We start from the raw sequence: 27,421 nt of genomic DNA on the forward strand, positions 1-27,421 counted from the left end.
CAACCTCCTGATTTTTTTTTTCTTCCACCTCAACTGTCAGATTGTCTCCGGGATTTCAGTAACTAGGAGCAAGAGACAGCAAGTATTGAGAGTGAGGTGAGGTCTTTCCCTAAATTTGAGGGGTCTGGCTTTTCACCTAAAGTGACCACTTAGTCATCTGTCCCAAAACAACAAAAAAGATCAACATTCATCGACTTTCCTTATGACACTTTGTGCCACATTATAAAACACGACTGGCTTATTAGTGATTATGATTGTGATGAGTCTTTGAAAGCTAGAATTAGGGGAGTGGCAGGAAAATTTCTTTCTTGGAACCCAAGGTACGGACAGGTATAAAACCTCTGGAAATTCTTATTATTGGCAAGGAATATTCTCCTAACATTACTCTTCTTTCTTACATTCTACCAACATGGAAGAACATATATCATCTGTCGTCTGGGGCATATATCCTGCCCAAGCAGCCAAAACTTAGTTAAAATGGAGTCCGAGACCCTGGCAGTGGCTGACATTTGGGGAGTCTAGCTTTTTGGTAAAATTCACTGCTAAATTCTGGAGGCTGACATGACGCCATTTCCATCACTAATAAGCTAAACCTCGAAATAACGCTTATCCCAAAGAACGATGGTTCTCACCCCTCCACTACTAGAGAGATACTACATTCGAACATTCACCAGAAAATTCACCATCAATTAAGGTCAGCAACTCTCTGCTTTCAGACTTTGAAGCCGTCCCCCATGTCCTTGACATTCCATGCCAAGCAAGAAATTAGGTAATTACTACCAATGTGATATAACATGGAATCATGGTCCTTCTTTCTTCCTCGCAGACCGAGGAAGATGAGTCCTAGTTACCATGAACAAGAGGGAGACGCTGACATGAGCTGGGGAGAAGACCCTGCAGGCTGGCTTCCTACTCCCAGGACATGTCCGCTGGGCCAACTCTGTCCCTATTTGCTGGCTAGTAAAGTGTAAGTAACTAGGAACATAAAGGAATATCTACCCAGCCCTGAATGTGTTCCTGCTTCTCCTATCCCCCCTCACCCATACAGAAGCACAGCAGAATAAAGGTACAGTCATGCGGCCGAGAGGACCCCTTAGAACCTTGACAGAGACCTGAAAATGAGCACACGCGTGCTGTTCAAGATCTCTGAGAATGTGCCTCCTGCAGTGTCTTTCCAGAACCTGTGAGGTATAGCTCTGTGTCCTCCAGAGCCCGACACTCCCCTTCTCTTCCATGAGACCATTCTTGGAAAATGCCTCTCTTTCTAGACACCCGACACCAAAGAGATTTTTTTTCCAACTTTCGAGTCTCTCCCACTGGAAGTAACCAAAAAAAGCCAAAGATAGGGAGGAAGAAGTTTTCCGTTATGTGAAGACCAGGTGATTTCTCTCCTGAGCCAAAGTGCAGTTTCTCCCAACCAAGAGTATTCATCTAGTTACCATTTTGCTCGAGACCCATGAAGCATATGGGAGAAGGAACATCGCAGGAGGGACCACATCAAGTAGGCTTTGATTTTCTGGCCAATGGCTCCCTGTATATTTCATTTCAAAGACCTAATTATGTCTGCATAAATAAACCGTGCTACGCGGCGTGATGCACGGCCATTTGTCACATTAAAACAATGGTATCCAAAGTAAATCCCCATTAACATTGTTTAACTTTAATGCTTTGGGGTGTTTGCTACTCAGATGATTAAAAAATGGAGTGATTTATGATACCACAATGTAAATGAGGCATCAAAACAAACAGGGCGTGAGTCACCCAGATCTAAAATGTACGGCAACCCCAGCTTCTTGAGCTGCGCAAAAGGCACCCAGGGATGAAGGGTTTCTGGGTGCACATGTGTGTGCGTGTGTGTAGTTACATGGACTGGGCAGGGGACTGGAAGAGTATTCAGGAAAATGAAACATAAGGTTTAAAAAAATGTTTTACAAGTCACCCATCACTCTGCAGGAAAATATTTGTAATGTTGGGGTTCTGTCATCAAAACTTTGGGGTACACAAAATGTGGATATGGAGGGAAAAGTACATTTTTTCCCACAGATCTGGATGCAAAAGCACAACTCTCTTTTTCCTTTACGTTCCTGTTTTAGAAAACTATATGCAGAATATCCTTATTTGATAAGAAGAAAAAAAAAACCTGAGCTTGAAGACATCTCCTTTCAGAGGTCATAGATCGTCTTCTAAAGTAAAACATGTTGCACAGGTCGATAAATTAATAAATGACAGAGTTGTCTAACTTTCCAGACATCTCTGGTCCTAACCATAAATTTTCTGGATGCAGCAACGTCTTGGCTTTCATTGCTGTCAAACTTGTCTCTTTTCCTCCTGGGTAGAGCCATTTTAATCCCTGATCCCTGTCCCACCTAAATCAAGGCAGTGTGATTGCCAAAAACAGCAAAGTTTCTGAAATAGGCACTGTATCTGTGAAAGACCTGAGCCATTCCCCTTAATGCCAAAGTCAAAGTCGGGCTATTGTCTTAAAAAGCAGATGTGGATAAATACATTTACCAATGAGGTAATGATATTTTTGCCTGAGCCCTTGAGAACCAAACTTCCTGTAAATACTTCCATAAAAATACTTTGAGGTCTTTTAAACAAAGCAGCATATGAAGTGTGTCTAAACAGCACAAAAGTAAACTGCAACTTGGCAATGTTCGTTCTACCAATGTGAGTGCCTCAAGTGGACCACTGAAGATAATAATCATTTCCATTGGCGTCTGAATTATCCTGCTGGCCATCTACCCTGAAATAATTATTTAGAAAACCACCAGATTGGCTTTTCCTGTTGTATTGCATAAACAGTCACAAATGTGGAGCATTCTGGTGTGGCTGTTCAGACGATAGCAGCACAAAGCAGAGATATACACCCTAGACTTGCCCTCCACCCAGAAGGAGCAGCTGCCCAGCGAGACAGGGCAGTCTCCACAGCTGGCTCACCGTGGGCCAGGTTGAAACATACCAGCCATCCTGTCTTCTCTGACTTTGCCCTTTCCACTCTGGCGAGCTTTGTGTAGGGGCTATCGTCCACACAAAACCATGGATTTCTTCCATTTTTCAAAATACTTGAATATTCGAATCTCCCCATCCAAACTTCGGCTATCTGTCCCTTTCTACTCTACGTTACTCTTTTTTTTTTTTTTTTAGTCACCCTGTAATGAGAGCCCACAGAGCTCCCATCTCGGACAAGACACTGAACTGGAGGCAGCCAGGAAAATGAGACAAGAAATCAGGAGGCACATCTAAGGGTCTGTATTAAACGGGGCTAAAGGTTCAAACTTTATCAGAGGGGTATCAGAGTTTGCACGGGAGGAGAGAGAGATCAGCAACTCACTACAGCAGCGTGTGACTGTAGGAAGACAACAAAGGGCAGCAAAAATGAAAATAATACAACCAACTGTAAAATATTTTTTTTAAAGATGTTATTTATTTATTTGACAGAGAGAGATCACAAGTAGACGGAGAGGCAGGCAGAGAGAGAGAGGAGGAAGCAGGCTTCCTGCCGAGCAGAGAGCCTGATGTGGGACTCGATCCTAGGACCCCGAGATCACGACCTGAGCCGAAGGCAGCGGCTTAACCCACTGAGCCACCCAGGCACCCCAACTGTAAAATATTTTTAGCTAAAATCCTGGCCCCCAAGGATCCTGAAGGTAATGGACAGAATTGTTTATTTTGGACCCAGGAAATGCAGCCACCTGTAGAACCTGCACGTTTTGTTTTCTCTGCCAATAAGGCAGTATCTAAAATATTCAAAGTTGATGAGAAAAAAAAAAACTTATTAGCCAGCTGCATGGTGTGGTTCTGATCATCTTTTTATTCTCTGTAATGAGAGCTGAGGTCGTTTGAACTAACCACGGGTGGTTTACCAGATCTCCAAAGTGTGTTTTCCTAACACTCAAATGGTCAAAAGGGCCCAAAATGCATCATCAGAAAGACGTGCCTCAGAAAACAGCACTGAAGGCCTATATTAAAAACCACTAATATGAAAGCGGGAAGGACACACAAAGATTGCACACTGAGAAGGGGACAGTGTGGACAAGAAATCAGGGAAATAAATACTCCCTCAACCACTCGGATGAATGTAAACTGACTGAACTTGTTCGAAGGCAAATTGTACAAAATTAAAAGTTGTTAAAATGCATCAATATTTTAACTTAGAAAAATAGAAATTTAAATCAGGAATACAATCACAGATGTGCCAAAAGGAAAACAAAACAAGAAACAAACAAACAAAAAAAACCCCACACCATATGGATTCTAAAAGAGTGTTAAACATACAAGAGAAAAAATTTAAGCAAGACAAATATCCAAAATTTGACCACACCCACATGCTGGAATACTAGGCAGCCATTAAACATGCAGGAAAGAATATTCAGTCACTGAAAAAACATTTGCAATGTATTATGTATGAAAGTTACAAAAATTTTCAAAGTAAGACTTTAGGCTTTTTTTAAAAAATGTTTTAATTTTTAAAATTTTTTGTAGGGGGAGGGGCAGAGGGAAAAGGAAAGAGAGAATCTCAAGCAGGCTCCATGCCCAGCACAAAGCCTGACACAGGGCTCGATCTCATGACCCTGAGATCATGACCTGAGTTGAAATAAAGAGTGAGATGCTTAACCGGCTAAGCCACCCAGGTGCTGCATGTTTTTTATTGTCATAGGAAAAAATTAGAATGAAACACAATGGAAATACTGATAGTAGCAGAGCAAAAAGACTGTAGGTAATTTTTCTTTCTTTCTACTTCCCTACATATTTTCAGTTCTAAGATTTCTAGCCAAGGGAAGAGAGGTAACCACAGATATGATGCAAACAGACTAAGCAATTTATCATGGACTTCCCCACAGAAAGCAATGGAAACACCCCCTTCAAGGAATATCACCAAGAGAAAAAGAAGCAAATGCAGAAAAAAAAGCCACGAGGCATCTCAACCATCATCTACACAGATGAGTCCCATTTGGGGGAAATCCAACAAAGAAAGGGTTCTCGTTTATAAAATAAATAAACTAAGAAATAGGGAGGGTGATTACTTACCTCTTCAAAAGTTTACTTCTCTACTAAAATATTCATTCCTAAGGTGTCTTAAAGTATGTTCCCTTGTGCAGAGGTTCTCAAAGCTCTTTGTCCGTCAGAATCACCACTAGAGCTTTTATAAGATGAAGACCATCAGACCACATTCCTGATGATTCGGATTTCTTTTTTTTTATTAATTTTTTTAAATTTTTAATAAACATATAATGTATTATTAACCCCAGGGGTAGAGGTCTGTGGATCGCCAGGTTTACACACTTCACAGCTGATTCTGATTTCTTAGCTAAGAAGTGAGACTCAAGAATTCTCATTCAGGAGGAAAAAAAAAAAAAAGCTCCCCAACTACTGAACTGTTAGAAATGAAAAGAGACTTAAGACATACTTCAACAAAATGCAATGTGACGATCTTGTTTTGCTTGTTATTCAAACAAACCAACGGTAAGACAGATGTGGTGGGGGGGTAGGAAATGATGGAATATGGAAATTAGATGATATTAACAAATGTGTTAACACTGCTGAGTATGATGATATTGTGGTTATACGGTATTTTTTTAATCCATATCTTTTAGAGATAGATGATTAATCGTTATAGTATCTGGGATTGACGTTAAAATACTTAAACAACAAAAAAAATTGACAAAATTCTTTTCAAAGAAATGTGAGAGAACAGAAGAAACAAAAATGTTAAGAAAATTATTTGAAATGCATCCTGGATACAAGAAAAAGTAGTATACTATTTCTCTGTACTTAATTTTCTCTACTGCTTACATTAAAAATTCTATAAAAATTTAGGGAAAAAAGCAGCCCAGTGACCTGGACATCACACCTCCATGGATTAAGGACATTCAGTTTGCAACAGGGGACCTAAAACCATTTTTCAGGACCCTGCTCTTGCGTAAAGTAAGAAATTTCACATTTTTGGAATTACCATTTGCGAAACATCACAGAGTTAATGTTTATATACATTAGCTTCACATACTAAAGACAGCCCTACTAAGTTAAAAATGGGACCCATATTCGATAAGCATTTATCTGTCATATATTACCTTATTCATTATTATTACAACTCCTAAAAGAGAAAAATAATTCCCAAGAGACAGAAGTCCAAGTCATGGCTCCAACAGATAAAGGACCAATTCTAAATATGCTCCCTAAAATAGTGAAAAACAGTAAGCAACATAAACGTTAAGTGTCTGATGATAAGGAAACAGTTAAGCAAATGTTCATTTAATGGACAATATGTCAAAGAGGATGATTACAGGAACTATTAACTATAGTAGGGAATGATGAGCCAATAATTTTAAATTAAAAAAAAGGTTTTGGCAGAATACACACCTATGAATGGATATCTACTTTTCTAGAAAAAAATACATGTAAAATTTTAGTTTGTCTCTACGGAGTGGATTATGAGAATTTAAAATATCTGTATTTTCTCCATTTCTTATAATAAGCACCAATTACTTGTTAAATAAGACCAAAAAAAAAAAAAGAAAAAAAAATGAAGAAAGAAATCCAGCATTGCACAACTTGTCAGCTAGAGCTCACAGAACGAAATCTCAGACTGAGACTACACATCTCTCTCTATGGCTGTGTCACATGGGCTCCAGATGATGGAGCAAAACATCACATCATGACAACAACATATCCATTCTACACACAAACCAGTAACAGAACTCCTAGAGGTTTTCATCAAGTAACCAGGCCAAGACAATACTGTATGCACAGAACACATCCCAGCATCAAAATGTTTCTAGAGTATTTTTAAATCATGCACATTTGTTTCTATTAAGAATTTCCCCGTTTCATCTGAAACACGTATCCATCTTGTTCTGGAACAAGGTGAATTGAGAAGCAACAAAGGCCTCTAATAAAAATGGAAGATATTCAAACTAAACAAAAACTCTTTACAAGACACCGAATGGGTATCGACATGGTAAGGGGAAGGACCTTTAAAAATAATTTTTAACTCAACTTAAGCTGTTCAAATTTTAAAAAAAGGAAATGGAAACAGCTATTAAAATATAATCTTTTAACCTTGCATAAACTCTGGAATAAAACCACTCCGACTTAACTTGGTAGTATAACCACAGATATATTTTCATTTAAAATGTCCTTATTTAGCTTGCCCCCTTGAATTCCTTTCTGTTGCTTAATTTCCAAACAAGAGATACTACTCCTAGTCTTAAATGGATGAATCATCTGAGAAGGGTCTCTCTGACACCGCTAACAGTGTAGTTCTAAAAACAGAATATTATAGATTATCAGAGAAGGAAGTTTTGAAGTATCGGCTTGGGGTCTGAAGCCTGTCTTAGGAGGCCACCCAAAAAGACAGCTTTCCTAGTAACCACCCCCAGCCCGAAACTCTAATCTCTAGCCCCAAAACAGATGCATTCCTCTAATTCCAAGGGAGGGGAGGGGGCAGGGCCAGGCATCCCCAGGGAAGCTTCTGGTCCCTGGTTGCAGCTGAGGAAACAGCCCAGAAGGTGGCTGGATGGCGGACCCCAAGAGTACTGGGCACCTGTAACCCTACTTCCCTCCCTGGGTCACTGGGTCCTCCCCACCCCCGCAGCCCTTTCCCATCTTCTCGGGGATGATCATTGTCCCTGTCCTAGCCTTCTCAACGCCTAACTCTTATCACCCATTTTGTTCTCGTTCCTTTGGTTGTTTAAATCTCATCGTGGGTCTTCCCACGATGCACTCAAAAATGTGCATTCCTTCCTGTTCCTTTTAGTTTACGGAACTGGTTTTTCTTTTTCATTTTCGCTGTGCAGGAAATACTAATGGTGGACATTACCCGCTACACTTCAGTCACATGGCCCAGTATCCAGTTTCCTGCCCGAGTCATGGGAACAGCGCCCCCACCCCCCGAACCCGCACACATCTTTCTACTCTGTGCTCCGAGGCAGCTGAGTTTGCTAGGTTTCTGCTTGTTTTCTTCCACTAAATTTGCCCAGCTTGGTCCGGGCTACTCGCTGGAGGACCACAGAAGGGCAAGTAGATTCAAGTAGATTCAAGTAGATCCTGAATCGAACAAGATGCATTCACTGGGCACAAAGCGTAAGATGCTCCCCTTTGTTTCAACAAAGATCGGACACCTGCGAGTGACTCCACCCCCATCACCATGTGCGTGATTTGTGACTAGAGAACTGCTCTCCACCTTGGAGAGGCTCCAGACGCCCAGTCGAGTCCTGCTCTACTCACACCTGCCGTCCCCCCGCGCTCTCTGTCCATCTCATTAGATGCAGTTTCATACCAAACGTAAGCGGGTGCTTCGGGCCATGACCTGCAGCTCACGTGTAAGGTCGCCCGTGTCTCTGTCACGGAAACCCTCTGCCATCCAGGGGTGGCCCTCGCGTTACCGCGGTCAGTAATGGTTTGCTGAGTCTGAATGGAGGGGCGATCTCAGACGTCCGTGAGATTTCCGTCACCTATGGCTGAGCCCGTCGAGACATGACCTGTCCGGGCAAACCCACGTCCCGTTCACCTGCCACCTGCCTGCCTCAAGTCCCCCTCCCAGAGAGTGCATCATGGTTTCCTCCACACGATCCCCTCCCCACCAACCTCAACTCTCTAACCAGATTTCAGGAAGCCTGCTGATGGGCCTTCCTCCGTCCACAGCCTGACCTCACCACCTCTGAGAGAGAGACCCACGGACCAAGTTGGCCTTTGAGACAAAAACAGCTTTTTTAAATTTTATTTTTATGTATTTTTTTATTTGTTCACTTAGCCAGCATATAGTACATCATTAGTTTCTGATGTCGTATTTAATGATTCCTTAGTTGCGTGTAACACCCGGTGCTCGTCACCCCACATGCCCTCCCCAATAGCCATCACCCACTCACCCCATCCCCCTTCTGCAACCCAGAGTCTCTCGTGGTTTGTCTCCCTCTCAGATTTCTTCCCAATCAGTTTTCCCTCCCTTCCCCTGTGGTCCTCAGTGCTATTCCTTATGTTCCACGTATGAGTGAAACCGTATGATAATCGTCTTCCTCTGCTTGACGTATTTCACTTAACGGCTTCTTCCCTCCTCCTCTAGGCTTCTGCACTTGCTCTTCTTCCCATCTTACCTTTTGTCTCTGTTCTTGGTTAGTCTTCCACACACACCCATCCCTGAAAAACCTTCCAGCAAAAGCGCCTGCAGAGACATCAGAGGCCTCTCCCCTCCAACGAGCCCTCAGTCCTCCCTCCGGATGGACTCGATCATGTGCCCACTTCCACTCACTCTGACTTGTATATTTCACTTCAGCACCTTTCGCCGGTATTTTGATGTCTCCCTCATAGGCTGTAAGCTCCTTCCAGGCACAAACTATGTCTTTGCTTCTTTTCTTAAAGTAGTCTCCAACAGGGGCCCAGCAGGGAGCCCAACATGGGGCCTGAACTCACGACCCTGAGATTCAAGACCTGAGCTGAGACCAAGAGTCAGGTACTCCACCGACTGAGCCACCCAAGCGCCCCATGAATTACGTCTTTCAAACACCATCCTCCATCAACCCTGTGCAGTGCCTACCATGTAGGGAAAGCTTACCAAATACATGACTCGATGAATGGCTCTCCTTAGCCTTCCGGAATTGTGATGGCCTTGTTAAACAGAACACTTCTCCACATTTCCAGTGCAGTTCTCAATGCAAAGCAACACTTGGGCTTCACACTAAACCCCGTGCGACACGCTCTCCTGGCTCTAGCAACTTCAGCAAGAGTTAAAACAGAACGTCCGTCACTAGCCATCTTTCAGCAGCAGAAAAATCCGTCAGCGACCCCGGCCCAACAAGGAAGGGGATGGGACGGCAAAGCATAACCCACCTCTTCTTCTCCTGGTGATCTCGTCCTTTCTCATGTGTCCCTAAACTGCCCATTTTAAACTTCCCAGACACCAACTTGCTATAATCCAAAGTCAAGAGCATGAAAATTTCCATCATGCCGGGCCACTGAACAGTGTTTTCAGAAGCAGAAGTCAGTCACCACGGCTCCTCTCCCTTGGCCAGGAAAAAAAACAAAATGCCAAAACCCAAAGGTACCTTGAATGACCCACTGCCTTCCAGGGCCGTCCAACCTGGGCAATGACCAGCTGTGCCATAAGCTCCTAGCAGCGACTGCCTAGGTATATTCACTGCCCTCTCCCAGTCCTCACGGCCCTCACCAGGAGCCCTAAGTTGCATAATTCGGGAGTTATTCTGGAGCTGGGTGGAAAATTCAATGAAATGTTGGAGCCGGAGGGCAGATAGTCATCAGAAAGCCCAAAAGCTCCTCCAGGGCTCTCCAACTTGTGCATCAAAGCAGGGGGCAAGGAGGTAAGAGTCTCACAACAGAACTTGGTAGCTGGAAAGCCCGTTTATTTGAGGGACGGAACACAGGAATTTGCCAGCTACAGAGAAGTGAAGTAAATTAGGGAGAACAAGGAAATTACGGGCTGGGAGACAGAGCTATTATGAAAAGCTGATTTCACTGTCCAAAAATGTTAGCCTGCATTTATTCTCCAAATTATCCAAATATTTCAGCAATCATCTATTTATATGGTTGTTTTCTGGACATTTCCTTACTATTTCTCTCCCGTCTTTTTCTACAGCGTGGAAGTGATTTGCTTTTGAAATCATTTCCTCCCTTCTGTCACAGTCTGCAAGGCCTCGTCTATCTCCCCCTCTAGGTCCCCAAAGGTTTGGACTTGGGCAAGGTGTTTCAGTTGATGTGAAGCAAAATGCCCTGGAACAGAAGAAAAACAAAACCAAAAAAACCACTGTTTTTCACTTTGCTACCTAAGGAAGTTTGGCTCATATATTTATCCTCTCCAACTGCCACTATGGACAGAGGTTCAACTATGCCTTTAAAAGAGATTTCCAAGGGGCGCCTAGGTGGCTCAGAGGGTTAAAGACCCTGCCTTCAGCCCAGGTCATAATCCCAGGGTCCTGGGATCAAGAGCCCCACACAGGGCTCTCTGCTCAGAGGGGCGCCTGCTTCCTCCTCTCTCTCTCTCTGCCTACCTCTCCGCCTACTTGTGATCTCTGTTTGCCAAATAAATTAATAAAATCTTTTTAAAAAAAGAAAGAGAGAGTGAGATATTTCCACTTTCTTGTGTGACTCCGGACCCAGAATGCACGATGCCTAAAGATAGAAAACCACGTCTCCCAGCTGGAAACTGGTGGTTATTTATTACCGTAGCCATGCGTGGTTTGCAAACCGAAGACATCTTCTCCCTGTCTCCCGTACTCTCAAAAACAAAGCTCCTAATCATAAGTGCGTGAGTCATTCGCATAGAGGTGACTTATCATTCAAATTGAATTAACTGTAAATGCAAGCAATTTGAAAAAAATTAAGGCCTTATGTTCCGTGTTGTCACTACATTTGTTAGGGATTTCATCACTGTGTGGAGGCGTTTAGTTCCAGCCTAACATTTGGACAGATGGAAACCTCCCCTGGAGCGTACAGGTCAGAAGAGCCAGCTCGGGCCTGGCCTCGTGGATCGAGCTTCCCCAGCTCACCAGCATCAGGAGGGACAGAGGGCTCCCTGCGCTCGCTCAGAGGCCAAAGCTAGACAATCAGCAAGCCTATTATGAAATCTCTTTGAAATTAGCAAAGTGATGGAGAAGTATTTGCTATCGTTCTGAGAATTCTTCTGGTTTATATGTAGTTTCTGTGTGTGTGTGTGTGTGTGTGTGTGTGTGTGTGTGTGTGTGTTTTCCTGCAGGTACTTTGGCAAGCTCGATCTGAGGCAGTCAGGAGAGCAAATGATTCGTAATATCTTCAAAGTCAGGAGAGAGGGAGGAAGGATGGAAAAGAGGGATGGAGGCAGAGAGGGAGGAAGGATCAATAGCAAATGCTCACCCATTGGATTTGACCATCATCAGGGGAGACGGCCCTAAAACTCACTGCCTGGAGACTCAGTGAATTTTCAATCACGATTTTATGCTAAGAGCAAAGAGCCTATATATTACAAGAAAACCCTAACTGCAGTAAGAAGGACACCAAAGTGATGGCACAGCTCATGTTTCTCTTATTTTCAAAAACACATTTCTGCATTTTCCAGATTCCCACCTGTTTACCTGCTGTAATCAGACAAATAAAGCCTTCACAAGAAGCGCTGTGGGAAGAAAAAAAAAAGTGCAAGAGGGCAAGAGTGAGCTTGAGGATATATGTCCATGTGGACCTGTGCATGGGGACAGCTGCTTCTCTGTGAGCAGAGGAGATAAATGAGAGTCTGGGCAGGAGGCTGGGGTCAATCAGAGGAGGCATCCTCTCTGGGAGAGGAATCCTGGCTACAACTCGACCAGAGAACAGCCTCTGGCTGGCAGAACCCAGTGTGTTTAGGAAAGGCGCCATCTTTACGACCTCGCCGTACTAGAGCCTCACTGCCATGCCAACCGGAGAGGCAAAGGTGAAGATGGGTCCCACTGCTGGCAGAGGAGGGACAGGAAGTGAGACATCTGTGACTGTGCCCACACCTGTCCCAATGTCAGTCATCTATGATGAACAGATCCAAGTCACAGAGGTGTACAGAACCAGGAACGTCGTAGCCTTCCTCTAGTCAAAGCCACCTTCCCACACACCCCAGGGGAGCTCAAGGACGCCTTCGGACTGAAATGACAGTATGTTCTTGACTCCCAGTCTACCCTGTCCTGTGAGTTCCTGCTACGAGCAACCAGCCGGGCTCCTTCACGGACTTCTCCACGTAGCACCCACGTAGACCCTTTATAATGTAAGTTGGGTCAGGAGACTTCTGGCTCAAGATCTACTTCACCCACAATAAAATGCACAGTCTTTCCCAGAGCCCCTCTGATGTTATCTCCCACCATGCCTCTCTAAATCCCCTTGGTTTCCAGCACACTGGCTTTCCTGACAGTCTCAGGGGTCATCCCTTTTTCTGTGCGGTCCCTTCTCCATTAGCCTCTTAATAGGATTGCCAAATTAAGCAAATAAAAATACAGAACACCCAGTCAGATTTGAATTACAGGTAAATGACCAGTTATGTTTTAGTAGAAGTATGTCCCAAATATGAGCTTACCAACGGAGGCTACCCCTGTAACATCAGGGAATAAGGCACAACTTCAACTAGCATCAGGGGGATAGCTGAGGACAAAAGAACATGGATAGGGGGGTGGAGACCCAAGATGAGAATAAAATGAATTCTTGCGAGTTGTGGCTCTTAATAAGGTCAAAGGTGTGGCCTGACCAGAGTGAAAAGGGTGAACCATTTGGGTACAAAAGCTGCTCAGGCAACATCACAGTTGGAAACTAGCAAGACTTTGATAGACCAAAGAACAGCAAGTTGTTCACTGAGAGGACAGACAGAGGCAACAGAGGTGGGACTAGAAAGACTGTGGATCCATTGATGGGGGCTGATCCTCCCCCAGGAGCACCTCCCTCCCAATCCCCAACTCCCTAAGCATTCATCGTTTATGTCCCTGTGTCAAATACCTCCTACTTCCCTCAACCTTCCCAGCAGGAAGTCACCTTTGTGCACTGAAATAGCACTTTCTGCACCTGTTCCAAGTGGAATTACTCACGGCGCTACCATTCTATGATCCTTGAGGGCAGAGTTGGTCGTGCCCATCTCTGTGACCTGCACAACACCTCATGTATGTAGGCTCTTGATAAATGAATTTCTCTGATTTTCTGAATGCTGGCAAGTCTGAATTCTCTAGCATGATAAATATGGCGCCCATGGTCTTAGAACACAAGGTGGGCTAGTCATGTAAGGGACAAGGTACCACGTCTCTATGAGTTATGGTTGGGCTGTACCTGAGATACCAAGGAGGGAAAGCTCACATTCAGGCCCAGAGGCTAGGGCCAGCCGTATGGAGAACTTGGAGGCAGATACTCAAGCCCCAGGGGTGAGAGCAGAAAGGGGTAAGCAGTACAGCAACGGACTGGTTTAGAGCAAGGACTCTACAGCCCACACTCTGTGGAAATCCTACCTTCACTACATACAAGCTCGGGCAAGTGATTTAACTTCTTTTGCCTTCATCTGTAAAGTTTCTTCATCGGTTGACGAAGTTGAGCAAGTGCCTTTTGTGTGTTGAGATACTCTGTTAGTTTCCAGGAATCCAAATATTTTTAAAAACCATTAGAGTAACTCTAAAATGCTGGGCTCACAGGCCAAAAAGGACTCTGAGAGTCCTGTAAGTTAAGGATAAAGAGCCACCTATGCGAGGGGAGGGGGAGATGTGGGGCAGGGGCAGGTAATGAATTTGCTTTGCAACATCTCCACACAGAGAGGACTCGAAGACAACTGAAAATCCGGGACTTCACAAAGATCGGTGTGCATGCTGGAATATGGGAGCCATCCGTCCAAGAAAGCAACTGAAGCAGTAAGAACAGGTGAGCTGGGTGTGAGAAGGGGAGCCCCAGAACCAGGCTGCAACCCCGCAGACTACCTCCATCAATAGCCAGAAACTGGGAACTCAAGCAAGGATAAAGAACGGAAAAGATCAACAAATGTGCAGATCAAGTTGGCATATGGAAAGTTTACCGACTGCTCACAGCAAATGGCAGGCAAGGCTCCTGTGGCCTCTCTCTACCGCCGCAGGCTGCACAGAAGGGGCTGGGAGGTGACATGGAGAGGGGAGTCGTGCTTGGTAAGAGATGAAGGACTTAAGGGGTCTGCTGGCAGCCACATAGCTCAGACCCAGACAGAGCTGGAGGCTCAGGCCCTGTGAACTTCACCAAATGTTGTCCAGAAGGCCACCCCCTTCTGAACACACCTTGATTACCTAGGGGCTGAGGACATGCTGCAGGTTACACATAGCCTAAAGCTTTCTGCCTTTCTGGCCGCTTCCTGACACCTGGCCAGGTAGACCTCCAAAATATATCAAAGATGAAAGTCATGGGAGGGTATCCTGCTATCTGTTAGCCGTACCAATATTTCTGTGTATCTCTGCCTGTCTGTCTATCCATCCATCTGTCTGGAGGGGGTGGTCAGGGAGGAGATGGGAGATACCTGAACATTAGCCAAGGTGTGGAATGAGAGGATGAACACAGGAATGGAAGAGACTAGACCAGGGGCAGAACCAAAGCAGGGGAGAGGCCGGGTGTCTCCAGAGGGAGTCTGGAATTCTCCGTTTTCTTTCTTTTTTTTTTTAAGATTTTATTTATTTATTTGATAGAGATCACAAGTAGGCAGAGAGGCAGGCAGAGAGAGAGAGGGGGGAAGCAGGCTCCCCGCTGAGCAGAGAGCCCGATGCAGGGCTCGATCCCAGGATGGGGGATCATGACCTGAGCCGAAGGCAGAGGCTTTAATCCACTGAGCCACCCAGGTGCCCCAGAATTCTCCATTTTCTCAAAGTGCAGTTTGAGGACCACATGAGACACATGTTAAGAAAACAGACTGGCACGTCCCAGTGCTGGATGATCAAACCAGAATCTTTTAGCGGCAGGAGCCCAGGTTGAATTTCGCTTGGCTCCGCACACCGGGAAATTCTGCACGCCAGAGTTTGAGAATCAGAAGAAAAGTTGGTGAAAATGTAGATTTTTTTTAATTGGGGTAAAATACACACAATTTACCATTTTAACTATTTTTAAGTGTACCGTTCAGTCATGTAAAGTATATTCACGCGGTTGTGCAACCAACCAGCAGAACTTCTTACCTTATAAAACCAAACCCCTGTATCTATTATAGATTTATTTTTCTTCCTGATTGCTTATTGAATTGTTAGCCTAATGCTCAACTAACTCTCCTAGATTCAGAGCTGAAAAGCAACCCCATGGGACACAGATCCAATGGTAGGCATCCTGGTTCACCAGGCAAAGTCTGAGCTAAACCAGTTATCAAATATTTCGAGTATCACCCTTGCTTAGAATGCCATCTAACTAGTAACTCCGAATACCATGTTAGACACGATTAATATGAAATAAACCTTTTTTAAAGTATTAATATCAGGGGCTCCTGGGTGGCTAAGTCTGTCAAGTGGCTGCCTTTGGCTCAAGTCATGATCCCGAAGTATCGGGATCGAGCCCCGCATAAGGCTCCCTGCTCATCGCAGAGCCTGCTTCTCCCTCTCCCTCTGCCACTCCCCCTGCTTCTGCTCTCTCTCTCTCTCTGTAAATAAATAAAATCTTTAAAAAATAATATAATAACCTAATATTTTTGTTCTTTAGGACATGTTTCGGTTCTATGTTGATTTTTTCATCCAAAATGTTCTAATTACCAGGGCACCTGGGTGGCTCGGTGGGTTAAAGCCTCTGCCTTCGGCTCTGGTCATGGTCCCAGGGTCCTGGGATGAAGCCCTGCATCAGGCTCTCTGCTCAGCAAGGAGCCTGCTTCCTCCTCTTTCTGCCTGCCTTTCTGCCTACTTGTGGTCTTTGTCTGTCAAATAAATAGATAAAATCTTTTTAAAAATAAATAAATAAATAAAATGTTCTAATTACCAACAGTCACTTAGAATTCTCCATTTTGGGGGTGCCTGGGTGGCTCAGCTGGTGAAGTGTCCAACTGTTGATTTTAGCTCAGGTCATGATCTCAGGGTCCTGGGATCAAGCCCCACATCGGGCTCTCTGCTCAGCAGGGAGCCTGCTTCCCCCCTCTCTCTCTGCCTACTTGAGATCTCTCTCTGTCAAATAAATAAATGAAATCTTTAAAAAAAATAACATTTAAAAATTATTAAAAAAAAATAAAACCCAACATTAGTTAGAATTGTTGCTTTTCATACGGTTGAAACTGACACATTCAAAATCTGATGGTGTACCATTATGTCATTATCTGCTAGCACACACAGAGCAGCACACATGTTTCCATGGACAGTGGTAAATGCACCACAATGTTGATTTGTTTTCATTTAAAATATATGGACAAGCCACAAGATACCAGGCATTGAGAGGCTGTTCTATTCAGAATTCAATATCCAGTGTCACACTTAATGAAAGGTTCCTGGTTTGAGGTCCATGGTCAAAGGACCTTCAGGTTTTGGGCGTTCCTTGTGATTTTTCTAGATGTTTCTCAGCCATTCCCCTTACATTTTGTATTTCAAGTCTGTTCTCTGTCATGAGGATAAAGAGCCATCACTTCACTTACTAAAATCATACACCTAGAAACTCTTATTTATGTGTCCAATAGTTATAGTTATCCTTGTTGCCCTCCATTAGAAATGTAGTTTTAAAAATTAAAACCACCCAGGCTGGCTGGCTCACTTGGAAGAGCATGCAACTCTTGATCACAGGGTCCATGAGTTCAAGACCCACATTAGGTGTAGAGATTATTAAAATAATAATAATAATAATAATAAACTTAAAAAATTAAAGCCATCCAATGATTATTTTATGCCCATGTTATATGGGATCTCTTCTTTTTAAAATTTTTATTTATTTATTTCTCAGAGAGAGAGAGAGAGAGAGCACAAGCAGGGGGAGCTACAGAAGGAGAGTGAGAAGCAGACTCCCCACTGAGCAGAGAGCCGGATGGGGGGGCTCGATCCCAGCACCCTGGGACCATGACCTGAAGTGAAGGCAGATGCTTACCTGACTGAACCACCCAGGGGTCCCTGGGATCTCTTTAATATATAGTCCTTTCTTACATGTAAGCAGCGCTAAATAACTTTGCATTTAAATATTATTTAAACCTATTTTTATAGTAAGTAATCAAATCCATTCAAACCATGTGTCATGGTCTACTCTGCACAGACTTTTGTTTTATCAGACAAATAACAACATTCTTTATAACTATGTTCAGAGTACTCGTAGAGAACTAAAAATTACTATTAAAACCCCAGTTGAAAAAGGGAAATCTCTCTTGTTATACAAAAGTCATAAATACTGTCTAACTTGCACAACAGTACAGTGGCCTCTCTTTTACACAAGGAGAAATAATGGCACAAATAAATTTAGCAGTTTTCCTGAAGTCTAACATGTAAAGTAGGTAAATTAATGAGTCTTCCTGCTTAAAAAGCCTTTCAAACAGATCTGATCCTTTTTTGTTAACACCTTCATGATAAAAAGAAAAACAGAAATTTTTTCCTCTCTGAGGACCATTAAAACCTCCCTACAGACCCCAGAAAGCCTCTGGTCATATTAAAGACACACACTAAAAACATACAAAAATATCAGAAGTGTTTCTGTAATACAGCAGGGCCAGCAGACTGCTAATGAAATTTCCCACTAGGAGAAATACAAGAGGGGGAGAATGGAACTAGACCCCAAATCAACATCTATTCATGGCTGAGCCAAATTTAACCATTTGCAGAAAATCTTATGAAAATGGTGCCACTATTTGCTGCCTTCCCAAAATCTGTTCTGTAGTATAAAAGACATTGCGCAAGTCTATGTAACCAAAACTGTGATTTCAATGAAATAAATATGTAGTATAGGACATAGTCATCTCTCACAAGGCCATCACAAAAGTCACCAACGGGAGGCGGAGGCAGGAGTTCGTGCCTGGATATGCCTCAGTTGGTGGAGGGTGTGACTTCTGGCCTCAGGGTCGTGGGTTCGAGCCCTGTGCTGCGTGTAGAGATCACTTTAAAAAAATAAAATCTTTAAAACAAACAAACAAATAAACCATCCACAACAGTTACTGCTAGTGTATACTTCTATACATAGTGGATTTCTTGGGATGAGCATTAACTAGGTTTCATAGAAAATCTCATTTCCCTTATTTAAAGCTTAATTATTAGATTTTCCATGTTGTAGATTATCCAGGTCCAATTGTAAGTTGCAATTAAATTGCAACAAACCGAAATTAAGTGCTTTTCTCACTAGTCCAACATTTTTCAGAATTCTCTCCCCCATATATAATAGCATGTTTTTCATATACACATACATCTCCCCCATATATAGCATGTTTTTCATATACACATACATCTATTAATATATATACATTACACACACACACACACACACACACATACATGCACACATCACACATCACAAATGAATCTCAACATTAGTTTGGGGACAAATGAAACAGATTCTGAAAGCACTGTCCTCTAACCAAAAATTTATTTATGCATTCATTATCTACCATTTTGAAGTTTGCATGGACATCCGAGAATTTAGCACCGTTGTACTAAATTTGTGATCAACATTAATATTCCCAAGCGTGCTAAGAACACTTAGGTCTCCGTGCTTTACAAGACCCTGAAAACATGACTTGATTACATTTAATTTGATTCCAATTAAAAAGCACTTAAGAAGTTTCTGCTGAATTAGATTACACTGAATGTTTCTATAGAAGACACTTCATTATCTGAGGCAGCTTTAATTTAAAATGATCACAGAGAGTGAAAAACACCCTTCATTTTAATAAAATAGGCTTAGCCCCATGTCGTTATTTCATCGTGGCATCCTGTAGATTTCAGTTTATTAAATAAATGTACAAGGGCCCTGGTAGAAAGCATCTGAAATAGTGAGTGCCTGCTTCACAGTTCACCCTGGGCAGATCTGGTCCTGTGGCTTTTAAGTCTTAACAGAAACCAGAAATACCTGTGGAAAGGAACGTGTAAATAAAAACAAGGAGACAATATCTAGACACCGATATGAAAATACTGCCCTTCTACTGACTCTGTAAGCCATGATTGCAACTCCTTAAAAATGAACAGGCACTTCTGGCTTCTGAAGCAACAAGACCCAAACTCCAAGCCATAGGTCTTCCTAAAACACAACGTTTACCCTTTCAAACAAAGGGCTACCCTGAGATCCAATCTTTATGGATTCAAAGGAGGAAAGGCTAAAAAATGTCTTTGTCTTCCAAGCAGCATTAACCGATTTTCTCAAGTGTTATTATTTTACAAGCTCCATTTTGTTTCGGAGTTCCAAAAGGGAAAAATTGTGATTAAAAACAAAATGATGATTAAAAACAAATGTCTCAAGTCAGTTATTTTGTACTAAGCACAAACCGCAGGGCCAGCTTTCATGGGACAGAGCTCTGCAGACACACTTGGCATGCCCCTCTCTGATATTTCAGGAATAAAGGCAACTCTGTGGTTTGTGGTTAGTGATTAAGAACCAAGTGGACTTGTGGTGTGTGTTCTCCTACAGGAAAATCTGCAGCATTCTGAGCACCTCACACTTGTAACAATGTCTTTATTATGCCTTCCAGAATTAATTGACCTAGAATCCAGGGACTCCACAATATATCTGTTGGATGATTAGAACTCAAAGGAGCAACAAATAAAACAAATTATTGACTTTCAGATCTTCAATCAAACAGATATTTACGGCTGCGATTTGCCAAAATGATCTCCTTTTCAGTTGGCATCGTTTCAAAATCTGTGCTGATCTGAAACACATCGGAATCATCAGCGCCTTCTTCCACAACGAGAACTCAACCTGTGCCAACAAGGCCACAAACCTTTCAAAGAACCCGCGTCTCCTCGGAAGGCCACCGAAACTTCCTAATTTTCAAGGTTCTCTGACAGTCTGCCTGACCTTGAGACCAAACACAACGGGGGAGGCGCGGGGAGGTACGGTGACCTGGTTTAGTGACCAGTAGCTGTAGATACCAGCGAATGTGCTTGTTGTCAATGAGAGTTGCTGAAATCTGTCTATACCACACTGGAACAATCAATTTTGTAAATGATTGCAATAATCAAGGAAATTGCCTAATTTATAAATCCTTGCATACAGCCTTTTAATGGATTCCTCCATTTTAATGCTGATGCCTTCAGAGCTAAATGAATTGCTGTCCAGGCTATCATTGCACAAAATGATAAAAACATTCCGTGGAGGGAACCCCACCTCATGGATATTCAGGCCCTCAACCCATAATCACTCATTAGTGACTTCCACGAAAGTTTGGCATTGCTTATGGCCCCGAGAAGAGCAGGGGAGTGGGGGGGGGGGGGGAATGTTCCTTTGTGTCTGCGCCTCTGTGCACATCCCCATTAGGGTTGTGGAGTTTGAACAACAATAATTACCTTTTGGCTGAACGGGGAGGCGCTGCCTGCGTCCCCTTGGTATTGGAAACCCCACGCCGTTCACAGTTTGGCTCCCTCTCCTTTCTAATGCTGGTCCCTTCTCTACCACCAAGCTTCAGAGGGGGGCCGGGGGGATGCAGAGACCCTCCCCCACCCAACAGGTACGTCTCCGCGCTCCCACCTGGAAACCCAGGCTGCACACTTAGCGCCCTCCCGGGGCCCACCACCCCTACGCTTCTCTTCTCAGTTCAACCTTGGCCAATTGATTCCAGCCAATAGCGTGCTGTCACTACTTTACTTACTGCTCAATCTCACTAACCTGACATTTATGGTGCGCTGATTGGCCTCTGTCAGTGGTGCTGGTTGTAAATTCACTTTGAAAAGCTTTGTGTTAACAGCCTTCAACCAGGCTCCAAGAAGAGGACAGCCTGACAATTGCTTGACCTCCTGCCCTTATTACAGTGAGTAAATCAGGGTTTGAGCCATTAGGCTGGAGCCTGGGGCCTACACAAAAAGGATTGACATGACAAAAGGTCAACCTCTGTCACACATGTGTAACAATTTGGATAATGGAATTCTGTAACTTATCTGAGCGAGGTGGCAAAGGCTTACAAGGAAAAGAATATTCTGCTCCGGCTTCTCTGGCTTTTATGCTAAGTAGCTATCCCGGAGCCTGTATTTCTTGTGTAAATACACAAGGAATGTCTGAACTCATGAAAGCTTTGGAGCCTGGAAGATTCGGGAGGCGGGGGTTGCGGGGGAAGAGCAAGCGAGGAAGAGAGCGAGGCAGTCCCGCAGCGGGTCTAGGCACGGCATTCTTCCGCTCAGCAGCACGAGGGGATGTGGGTATCGTGGACCTGACTCCTGATTAAGGAACAGGCCCTTTCTTGTATTCCATCAAATCGGGAAAAACCCGTCATATTATACGCGCGCCGTTACGTGATCTCCGGGTAACAAAAGACAGTTCCTCGGATAATTCAAAGTGCTTGAAACGACACAGTAAAATAATAAAATAAAGAGGCTCCCCTGCAGGTTCTTTGGGCCCAACATGACCATAAACACATTTTCATTGGGCTCGCCCGCTACCGGGGGCGGGAGTAGGGGGTGGGGGCAGTCTGAGTTTCTGACTTTAATTTCTTGACCCTATGGTTAAAGGCTGAGTTTCTGACTTTAATTTCTTGACCCTATGGTTAAAGTCAGTGTGGAAAAAAGGGGGGACAGAAAGCATAGGAGGTCAGGAAATAGGCAGTTGTGACAAGACATACTTATGAGTTATTTCCTCTGCATGGACAAAATGCTATCAATAAGAGGAGTGATCTGTAAACAATAGATAAAAGGAACTGACTAATGAGAAAAAGAGTCCTGAGATACAGAACACATCACTCTTCATAAAGTATTTGCAACTGAGGCCCTGTCACGTCACATGCATATTTGGATTAAACCTCACTCGTGTGAGAATTTCCAAATGGCTGCTATCGACGTTGTTGTTTTGGTTTTTTGGTTTTTGTTTTTTTTTTTAAGCGGTATCAGTTTTGGACTTAGAAAACCACGGGTGTGTGCTAAGCAGGGTCGGGCCTGGTTAGTACTTGGATGGGAGAAAACCACGGGTGTGGGGTGCCTGGGTGGCTCAGTGGGTTAAAGCCTCTCTGCCTTTGGCTCGGGTCATGATCCCAGGGTCCTGGGATCGAGCCCTGCATCGGCCTCTCTGCTCAGCAGTGAGCCTGCTTCCCCCTCTCTCTGTGCCTGCCTCTCTGCCTACTTGTGATCTCTGTCAAATAAATAAATAAATCTTTAAAAAAAAAAAAAAAGAAAACCATGGGTGGCACTGGGCAGGGCGAGACATAAACCCTTTAAAAGAAGGACTTTCACAGGCCCCTGCAAAGCCGACTTGGAGTGCGAAGTTTTGATTTTTTAACACAATGCTGGAAACCATTCCAAGAGGCGGCAGATGGTTGTACAGTTTATGTAAAACTACAAAATGCTCGCACTCTATCAAATGGGCACCGCTATCACAGACATCTTCAAATCAAATGAGGCAAAGCTGAAGAGATACACCAGCTGTTCCTCTGCAAATTGTAGGCATCATAGGAATAGGACTCCAGTTTATTCTTAAGGAGAAATTATTTAGAGTTCATGAAATGGACATATTCAAAACCACGCTGACATGCAGTCCATTATATGAAATGATAAATTACTAAGAAGCACAATTTCTAGTTCAATATGATTGGGAACGGCCACATATTTCTATCCCTTGGTGCTTTGGTAAATCGGGCCCAATAAGCCAAAGTCTGTAAAGCAAAACCGTGGACTATGTAATTATAACACTATCACGGGAACAATTTTAAAATGATTTCAATCAAATTTTTAAGTGATTTTCATTTCATTTTAAATGATTAATTTTAAATTGTCTTTTCAACATCTAAATATATATACAAGTGAGTACAGTACTCTACGTGGAATTGGGTGATGATAAAAAAAATATAAGTAATGCATTTAAAATATGAAGCCAATTCATTTCCTTCAAGCACCAATTGCCAGTGATGGTTTTGAAATATAAACATTTAGCAATGTGTAATATATTTTTAATATTGGTTTCATCAATGTCTTTTGACCTAAGCTAAATGGTAATGATGAAAAATTGACCATTTGCTTAGAAGCAAATCTCTTATTAAATCTAAAATATTATGGCATAAAATCAAACCACACAAAAAAAATGCCCCACATTATGTTATCCCCCCTTGCTTTTCTGAAGAAAAATAATGAAGGTTTTCACATAGTGTAAATGAAAACAAGACACTGAAATTTACTGAGGCAAAGACAGATTCTATAAAATTAGAGCCCTCTCTAGTACCTTGACTGTAATCTTAACAAGTCACTACGTTATTTCAATTAGCAGCGTAATTTTTCGAGGGTGAAAACAAGTGCGATTAATTTTATCATTGTCCCTAAAATTCCCTGTCAAATCAGACTCTGATATAAAGGCCTGGGTAATTCTGGCCCATCTTAATTAAACTGTAACTTTATTTTAAACTTCCGTATTTTATATCCAATAGAATTTTAGGTTTGCACGACATACATTCCTCAGGTCCAGTCACATTAAATTCTGATGTTAAGCAGAAAGGGGAAACCATGTGCAACTAGATTAATTTATCTCAAGGGAAAAGGGGCACATTAATAATTGAGATAATGTTTTCATAAATGTTGAAATCAAACGTGCCTTTCATTTCTTTATTAGAAAACACATTAGAACAAGATTATCTCACTCTCATCAAAAAGACCTAATTGCTGAGAAAGACTATGTTTTCTTTGCAAAATGTTCAGAAAGACTTTTCTCATTTTGGCCAAAGAGCTAGAAATATACCATGCATCCAAGTCTTGCTGGAATAAATGTATATAAGCAAAAGCGAGTGATTGTTTAATCCATCCTGTAATGTTTTTGTTTTAAACTCAGTGAATTTATTATTTTTTGTAAAATTATTTTATTATTTTCTGTAAAAGCCAGATTCTAAATGAAACTGGCCAAAAAAAAAAAAAAAAAAAAAGATAGTAATTTGGCTTTTAGTTGTTAATCTCCTTAAACTACAAAAGAAAAAAAAAAAAAAATCACCTGGGCTCCTGGCTTTAAAAAAAAAAAAAAAAAAAAAAAAAAAAAAAAAAAAAACAACTCCTAGAATTTCCCTCAGATACCCCCAAAGAGCCCAAAATATATTGAAGGTAATGGAATGATATTGAACTTCCTTTAAGTTGCTATATTTTTAAGAACCAGGATTAGCACAAAGCAAATATTAACTAAAAGATGACAGCATACTGACAGAACAATCAAATAAGCTCCCCACGGCTGATGTATGTTAAATATTAAAAAGTCATTTTCTACAAAGAAAATAGAGCTTTTAATGATTAAACAAAAGCAGTAACTAAAGGTGAATCTGATTGTTTCTGTAATAAGCCTTCATGTGTATAATAAAGTACAGCCGTACTAAAAACAACGGGCTGTAAACTGAAACAAAGATCCATCATCTACTTGGAAATAGTGACGGGGAAAGATTAGCCATCCATTTATTGTACTGAAATAAAGATAAGTAACCCCGGTAAGATCCAGCCAGGCCCCGAGTATTGAACTCTAAATATAAAGACATTTCTTCATCAGCAAGTGACTTGAAAAAAAATGTGAGCAAGAGAGACGATTCCAATTGACTTTTAAAATGAAATAGTAACAATTCGACTGCTTTTAAGTTTTTAAAGATCTGCTTTATGTCGACCTGATAATCTGGAAGATGTCTAAAATAATGTGTTTTTTGGGGGGCGCCTGGGTGGCTCAGTGGGTTGAGTCTCTGCCTTCGGCCCGGGTCATGATCTCGGGGTCCTGGGATAGAGCCCCATGTCGGGCTCTCTGCTCAGTGGGGGGCCTGCTCCCCCCCCCCCCCCCCGCCCGCCTCTCCTCCTTCTTTTTGTTTTCTTCCTCTCTTTTTGTCAAATAAACAAAATCTTTAAAAAAAAAAAAAGAAAAGAATGTTTTTTTAATGGATAATTATTACGAGTCATTAATTAGTGCTAAAAATTTCCTATAGATCTACCGTGTATTCCGATGATGGAATCTTTCTTAATAGGAAGAATACGATGATGATGACGACTTTTTCCACAAGAGAATTTAGGTTTGAAAGCAAAGACTAACATTTCAGGAACAATCTAACACTTAGACTCTCCCGTCGTAAATTTGACTAAATTCAAAGTGTCATGTTTCGTTAAAAAAAAAAATCATAAAGCTTAAAATTAAAAATAAACTCAGACTTCATGGCATAAAAATAATCATACGAATAAAAACCTGAAACCTATTAGAGTAAGTGTTTTATCTTACAAATGGACATTGGCCCTAAGTTACCTGGCCGTGCTCTGTCACATTTTATAGGTTCACTCAGGGGACAGATACATTTTGCACAGTTGCAGTTTTGATCACTTTTAATATCCCTTCCATCCCCGCAATATTTGCTTATTCTAACTGTTCTAACAGATGATAAAAATAAATAGATCATGTTCTGAATCTACAAGGAAGGATCTGGAGAGGATTCAAGCACGCACACACCCAGCAAGTCTTTCTAACACAGAACCAACTCCCGTACCTAAAACAACAGGGAAGACGCACTTCCTCTCCACTGAGGCATCAACAACATCGCTCAATTCCCACCCTCCTTATTTCGACAGAATTTTAAGTTAATCAAGTGCAAGGAAAAGCACAAAAAGAAGGCTCTATACTTTTCGGTATTAATATCTATCATTATATTCTGTTTGTGTAGTGATCTCCAGCCAACATCCCATTCATATCCAGATCCTTTAAAGCAAAACGAAACAATGAACTATTGGGTTGTTGGTTTTTTTTTTTTTTTTTTTTTTCATGTTTATGACTCCCTCCCCTGACACTCTAAAAATAGATGAACTCCAAACCTGGGGCATCAGAGGGCAATATGACAGTGTTCAATTTTACCATTTGCAGATGGAACAAATCTGTACCCTTAAACAACTGCTTCACCATCTCCTCGGAAAAGTATTGGCAGACCTTAAACTGTAGGGTATTAGAGCTCCTAATAACACTACTGGAACATGAAAAGTGCCTGGAAGTGTTTTATAAACTTTAAACCGCATTGGAGGTTACAACTAATTAGTCAGAAACAAAAACCAACTGGGAAATATTTCAAAACCAGATGCTTTGATTATTCCCCACTTGTCAGTTTTTCCAATCCAAAAAGCTCTAAATTCTAACCTGGCTCTACGTACCAAGCCATTTTCTCCTGCCGTTTTCCTATAAAAAAAAAAATCTGTTTAAAAAAAAAAAAGAAAGAAAGAAAGAAAGAAAGGCACTCTTTGGTGACATAAAGACGCCCAACATTTTCTTCCTCGCTCAAGAAATCTCATCCTGAAAGATTAAAAATGTGTCATTGTTTTTTCCAGTTTAGGAGCGAAATGGAAGCTGGGAGCCTGGATAAGGGTGGGGTGTGCGGCCCATGGCCACCATGTTACCACCTTGGGCTCCTGGGCTGTGAGTTTAACCACTTAGCTCCCCGCCCCCCCATCAAAGGGGGTTTTACCAGCTCAGGCCCCAGTGCCCCATGCCAACCTTCATGGAATGCTTGTGGAGACCAGATTTGTTTTTCACAACACTGTGTCTCCAGGGCCTAAGACGGTGCTGGCTGGAGGGCTCAGCGAAAATCTGAGTGGGTTACTGAGTCCCCCGAGTTTTAGTCAGTGACTAGGCGGCAGCTCACAGGGAGCATGCCCATCCTGACAGGCCAGCAACCAAGTGTATGACACAATGAGTGTACGCAGAAATGACCCATTAACGGAGCCTTAAGGTCCTGGCCAAGCAGGCCTCTTGACAGACTTTCTTTTCTGGCTACTCCCATTATATTGCCTGGCCTCTGTGACATTTACATATGGCCCTAAGGGGTAAGACTTCCACCATCTTGTATGTCAGAAATCACTCCATAGATGAGAGGTGGCTAAAGCTAGTTGGGGGGACCACCTATGGCTAAGAATCTGCCTCTTCAGCGCTGGATCTCAGAAATCAA

At 42.5% G+C, this 27,421-nt stretch overlaps 1 protein-coding gene across 1 annotated transcript in view; it reads right to left on the reverse strand.

Moving 5' to 3' along the window:
- The window catches only part of LOC111148449 (PR/SET domain 6), a 100,781-nt gene that overhangs the window by 62,718 nt on the left and 10,642 nt on the right, over nucleotides 1-27,421 (reverse strand). The window lies entirely within an intron of this gene.

This window comes from Enhydra lutris, unplaced genomic scaffold (genome assembly GCF_002288905.1).
Source record: "Enhydra lutris kenyoni isolate GAN:26980312 unplaced genomic scaffold, ASM228890v2 scaffoldscaffold19, whole genome shotgun sequence".
In the NCBI taxonomy this organism is placed as follows: Eukaryota; Metazoa; Chordata; class Mammalia; order Carnivora; family Mustelidae; genus Enhydra; species Enhydra lutris.